This window comes from Procambarus clarkii, chromosome 41 (assembly GCF_040958095.1).
Source record: "Procambarus clarkii isolate CNS0578487 chromosome 41, FALCON_Pclarkii_2.0, whole genome shotgun sequence".
Classification (NCBI taxonomy): domain Eukaryota; kingdom Metazoa; phylum Arthropoda; class Malacostraca; order Decapoda; family Cambaridae; genus Procambarus; species Procambarus clarkii.
Genome location: NC_091190.1, coordinates 17,798,818 through 17,805,048, shown reverse-complemented (window position 1 = coordinate 17,805,048; position 6,231 = coordinate 17,798,818).

The following is a 6,231-nucleotide window of genomic DNA, read 5'->3' as shown; positions in this document are numbered from 1 at the left end:
ACCTGGACGGTCCCCCATGCCTTGGTGCCACACCTATAGACCTTAGGTGCCACATCTAGGCCTTGCCACAGTTGCGCAAAGAGATCAATCGAAATTCCTATATTGAATATCAACTTCTGTTTTTTTTCCGAATAACTTTAAGCCTCTTTAGACGAACGTTACATAATAAAATATATAACGTAACGCCAAAAAATATATTACATAACGTTATGCAAAAATCTTCGATTGAGTTCCGTAGTGGTGTCTGAGTCATTAGCACTAGGCATGGAAGACTCCACAAGAAAATTGAAGTTGAAAATCACTGTCTGGACGTATTCTATAATCCACCCACCACTTGGGTCAATCGGAGCAGCAACAGTCTCGCTCTTTGCAGATCGTCGTTCGATCCCCGATTGCTCAAGTGGGTAGCGCCATTCATTCTCCTTGTCCTCATATCCCAGCTCCTTGTCCTCATATCCCAGCTCCTTGTCCTCATATCCCAGCTCCTTGTCCTCATATCCCAGCTCCTTGTCCTCATATCCCAGCTCCTTGTCCTCATATTCCAGCTCCTTGTCCTCATATCCTTTATATACTATGTAGTCATTCTGGCTAAGAGCTTTCTCCTTAAAATGATCTTACCTTATTAAGACAATACCTACACTACCACAAGTCTTTCGTCTGTTGATAAAGTGACAGCAGCTTGCAAGCGATGAGTCACAATGACGTGGCTAAAGTAAGTTGACCAGACCACACACTAGAAGGTGAAGGGACGACGACGTTTCGGTCCATCCCGGACCCTTCTCAGTCTGATCAACAACAGGCATATATTTTACCTTTCCTTAACGCACTGACTAAATACTTTTCCAACCGCCAAATTCATTAAAAGTTGTTTTGCAGTAATGATTATAAAGAAAATGATTTTTGGGTTTAAAATATCTCCCCCCCCCAGACTTGTTTTCAGACTTTGCTTGAGTGAGAGTGAAGAGATGTATCGTGTGAGTGAAGGAAGTGGTGAAATCCCTCCCCCCCCCCCCCCCACGCACAGCAACCTCCCCAGAAGGCATATAGTAGTCGATATTAGCCGAGTAAAAAAAATACTACCAGACAGACGAAAAACAGAACCCCATAGTGAGAGATTTTTTCCTTTTTTATAGACTGGAAGAGGACGGTAAATATGGACTCACAGGACTGTTAATACTTTTTTCTCGTTTGAGATGTTCGAACGTACGGAGGAATAATGTCTTACAAGACAATGTTTTTTTTCTTCTCAGACGACATAAAACTGATAAAAAAAAAAGAAGGTTACAGAATAAAAGGAACACTGCACTTGACGTCACTAGGATCTTATCAGAGATAAAGAACACCGCACTTAGTTACGATAGCATCTAATCACATATAAATATCTAATATGTTTCAACGCCAAAACGTGTCAGACAATGATGAGTGAGAGGGGGGGGGAGGGGAAGGGGGAGGGATGAGGGGGGAGGGATGAGGGGGGAGGGGGAAGGGGAGAGAAAGGGAGAAAAACAGTGTATGATAAATGAACAAAAAAAAAACAGCCAAGACAGGAGAAGGTCTGAGAAGTGTATAGAACACAAACATCATCGCTAGAAAAAAAAATTAATAGAAAAAACATATACGACCATAAAGACAGAGTTTAGAAACCGACGCAAGAAATCATTCGGAATTGAATTGAACTATCAGGGGGGGGGGGGGAAAGCGCCAAGTCATTACCGCTATATAGCACTTGGAAGGGTTCAGGATAAGGATTTGGAACGGGGGGGGGGGGAAGGGGAAGGAATGGTGCCCAATCGCTTGTGGACGGTTGGGGGATTGAACGCCGACCTGCATGAAGCACCAGAGATAAAGGAGTTTAGTCACGAGGACAGGTCAAGGAGTTCACCTGTTCACCCATGTCACGGTGAACACACCCTCCCCCCTTCTCCTTGTCACAGTGTGGGGTCTCGGAGGCAGCCGTGGTTGAGAGCGGGCAGCCGTAGCCACTCCGTGTCGAGCCAGACAGCTGCGACTCAGCGGGACATATTCCGTGTCGTTTGGTGTCGGTCAGGAGGAGGTGCGTGTCGGTGATAGCGGAGGTGATAGGACACGTGATGGTGGAGAGTGGTCCGCTGTGGTCTGCTGTGGTTCGCTGTGGTTCGCTGTGGTCCGCTGTGGTCTGCTGAGGTGGAGAAAAGTCTGCCGCTGTTGTTGTTGTTGTAAGAGGAAAGTATTTGTAGGCTGTCAAAGCGGGTGTGGTGGTGATGGTGGCCCACAGTGGTGATTATGGTAGTATCCACAGTGGTAGTCTAAGGTGGTGCTCAAAGTAGCGGGTTCCGAGTAGCACTCAAAGTGGTGCTTGGGGTCCTGGTCTCCTCGGCCACAGTGATTGTCGGAGCTCGAGTGTGAGGTGCAGAGAGAGAGAGAGAGAGAGAGAGAGAGAGAGAGAGAGAGAGAGAGAGAGAGAGAGAGAGAGAGAGAGAGAGAGAGAGAGAGAGAGAGAGCCTTATACTTCGTTCTTATATAATAATTCTGTATAAGGGCTTCTTATACACAGTACTTATGCGAGAACTGTGAATAAAGGGCACTTACATATTATATATATATATATATATATATATATATATATATATATATATATATATATATATATATATATATATATATATATATATATATATACAGTTCCTGTAAAACACTTGTATAAAGAACTGCGCAAAGTCTCACCTAGACTTACGACGGAGAAGAATGATAAATCTTGACATAGCGTTGTTGTGACTCAAGTTGGACCAATACGAACCCGGGGGGGTGTGAGGGATTCGAACCCGGACAGGGGGAGAAGGAAGAGGGTAGTTGTTGCATCCGCTCTGATGGCCATGCCTTAGTGGTTGCAAGGCGGCCTGCAAAGCGTTTGGACCTGGCTGGCTTCCTATCATTTATTAAACTTTAAAAGATTTGATGGAACTAAATATTTTAGAAACATCCGTTTTGACCCACAAACAATAACAAAGCAAGCAAATAGAGAGACAAGCACGGTAATAGCACCACAAGTTACCACATAAAACACACAAACAGGATTCAAACCAGCCATAACTTGTCAAAACAATTGTGACCAGACACAAATGTATCATTACAGCCACTTACCTGGCCAATTACCGATAACATATGTGATTATCCCCATTACAGCTACTTCCGCGGCGGTTATAAATAGGCCCCGCGGTCTGGAGGCTCCCGTCTCCTCCTCAGACAATTTGTTTGTCCCAGTATCTAGCTGTCCACTTCGTCTTGGCCGAAGAGAGAGAGAGAGAGAGAGAGAGAGAGAGAGAGAGAGAGAGAGAGAGAGAGAGAGAGAGAGAGAGAGAGAAAGAGAGAGAGAAAGAGAGAGAGAGAGAGAGAGAGAGAGAGAGAGAGAGAGAGAGAGAGAGAGAGAGAGAGAGAGAGAGAGAAAGAGAGAGAGAGAGAGAGAGAGAGAGAGAGAGAGAGAGAGAGAGAGAGAGAGAGAGAGAGAATAGCCTCCTGAGCATTTTACTGTACGTCTAAATCGTCTATAACCATCTAAAACGTCGAAAATCATCTAAAACGTCGAAAATCATCTTAAACGTCTAACGCAGCCGGCGACTGAGGAGCGTGTTGCCATGAGTAGAGGTTGTTGCTACGACGACCGTGCTGTCATGTGCGAGGTGTTGCCATAGGCAGCGTGTTATCATGGGATTCGTATAAGGGCCCGGAAGACATCAGTTCCGGATGCGAACTGTTCGTGTTTCGGTTTGTCTCGACTCTTTCCGGTTTCTAAGAAGCAGTGGGGAGAGAAAGAAGCAGTGGGAAGCAGAGAGAAGCAGAGAGAGAGAGAAGCAATGGGGAGAAATCTCGATTCTCGATTCTCCAGTGATTCTAAGAGATGTCTCAATAGTCAGTGCTTTCTCAGACAACCATTGCTGTGCTGACAGGTCGACATATTCATCTCTTGTGGGAATTTCAAGCCGCCAAAAATTCATGTAAGAGCTCAGTACTAGCCTATAATACTCTCAAAAATATATGCTCTTGAGTATTGTCGATACTCGGTGCTTGTATTTAAATACATTCAGAACACACCACTGTCATCTCAAAACTGTTAAGAACTAGTAATAAACCAAAAAAATAATTCCGACACCCAATCCTGAAACATTTCAAACAAAATCCCTTTACAAAACTGTTTTTTTTTATTTTCAGAAGGAAATTTTTTGTTTAAGAGACACACCTGTAATTAAGAGACACACCTGTAATTAAGAGACACACCTGTAATTAAGAGACAACTGGCATACCTGAAGGTGTTCAGCACGGCTGTGAACCCCCGACAGATATATCACTTCCAATTAATTACAGGTGTGTCTCTTAATTACAGGTGTGTCTCTCTTGAACCGTCTCACGTGAAGATTCAAGGGAGTGGTTCGTTCCTCCGGGAGACTAGACTTGGTGATGGATTTCGTAGTGCTGAAAATGGTTCATATCGAGCACCGTGATAGCCTTCGTTTAAGCATGATAACATACTCCGCAGCATGATAGCAAAAGTTGGGGTTGAGGTGACAAAGTTGATTTGCCACAGCTTTCCGGTTTGGTAAATTTGCATGTTGGGACAGAGTTGCTTAAGGTGTTAGTAACTGAAATATTACGATATGCGAGTTATTGAGCAAATGAAAAATTTAAGCAAACCAGACCTGAACCAAACCAGCCTTGAACCAAACCAGCCTTGAACCAAACCAGCCTTGAACCAAACCAGCCTTGAACCAAACCAGCCTTGAACCAAACCAGCCTTGAACCAAACCAGCCCTGAACCAAACCAGCCCTGAACCAAACCAGCCCTGAACCAAACCAGCCCTGAACCATACCAACCCTGAACCAAACCAGTCTTGAACCAAACCAGTCTTGAACCAAACCAGTCTTGAACCAAACTAGTCTTGAACCAATCCAGCCCTGAACCAAACCAACCCTTAATCAAACCAGCCCTGAACCATACCAACCCTGAACCAAACCAGTCTTGAACCAAACCAGCCTTGAACCAAACCAGCCCTGAACCAAACCAGCCCTGAACCAAACCAGCCCTGAACCAAACCAGCCCTGAACCAAACCAGCCCTGAACCAAACCAACCCTTAACCAAACCAGCCCTGAACCATACCAACCCTGAACCAAACCAGTCTTGAACCAAACCAGTCTTGAACCAAACCAGTCTTGAACCAAACTAGTCTTGAACCAAACCAGCCCTGAACCAAACCAACCCTTAACCAAACCAACCCTTAACCAAACCAACCCTTAACCAAACCAACCCTTAACCAAACCAACCCTTAACCAAACCAACCCTGAACCAACCTGAACTACAGTCAAACGTAACCCATAGCTGTATAGTATTTCCCCAACCAACGAAGATTCGCGGATCTCATAATCGCAAGGGTTAAAAAATGCGGACTGCCTGAATCATCGAACTCATCTCCCCTGAGATGGAGAAGAGCAGATTATCGCCTAAGAACCGGCAGTATTCCGACTCAAATCGCCGTACTGCCTCATCATGTTTATGATGACTATGATGATCGAATACCTGGTACTCGAATTGCCACATTAATTGGTAAAAAAAAAAAATTCTGGTACTCTGTAATCATCTAGAATATTTAATTCCTTAAAAAAAATCTGATAAAATTACAAAACAAAATGTGAAATATAGTTTTTTTTTTACATTTATACGATTCAGCAATGAAATAAAAACTAAAAAAAATGAGTGTGGGTTTTTCCTAGAGTGTCCATACTCTGGGGCACTCTAGACTGTTGGTACTCTAGCGGCAAGTGGTGTGCACTCTGGGGGGGGGGGGGAATCCCAGGACAGAGCAGAAGATGTGAACAGCTGAAAAAAACGGATTCCAACTTATTGTATCAACCAATAAAACGCACCAATGAACGCAACAGTGAACACAATAGTGAACGCACTCTCCCCCACCGGTGTGGCATCAGAACACACACACTCTCTCAGGTGATCCTCCACTAAGACCTCTCTGAACTCAGTGACTGGGAGTGAAAAAGATGCTGAAGTGAAGATAATAAAGAGAGAGAGAGAGAGAGAGAGAGAGAGAGAGAGAGAGAGAGAGAGAGAGAGAGAGAGAGAGAGAGAGAGAGAGAGAGAGAGAGAGAGAGAGAGAGAGAGAGAGAGAGAGAGGGGAGCTTAATAAAATAAGTGTTAAACCCCACACTTTAAGATATTGGGATCCAATCGTAAGAAAATAACTAGTGCA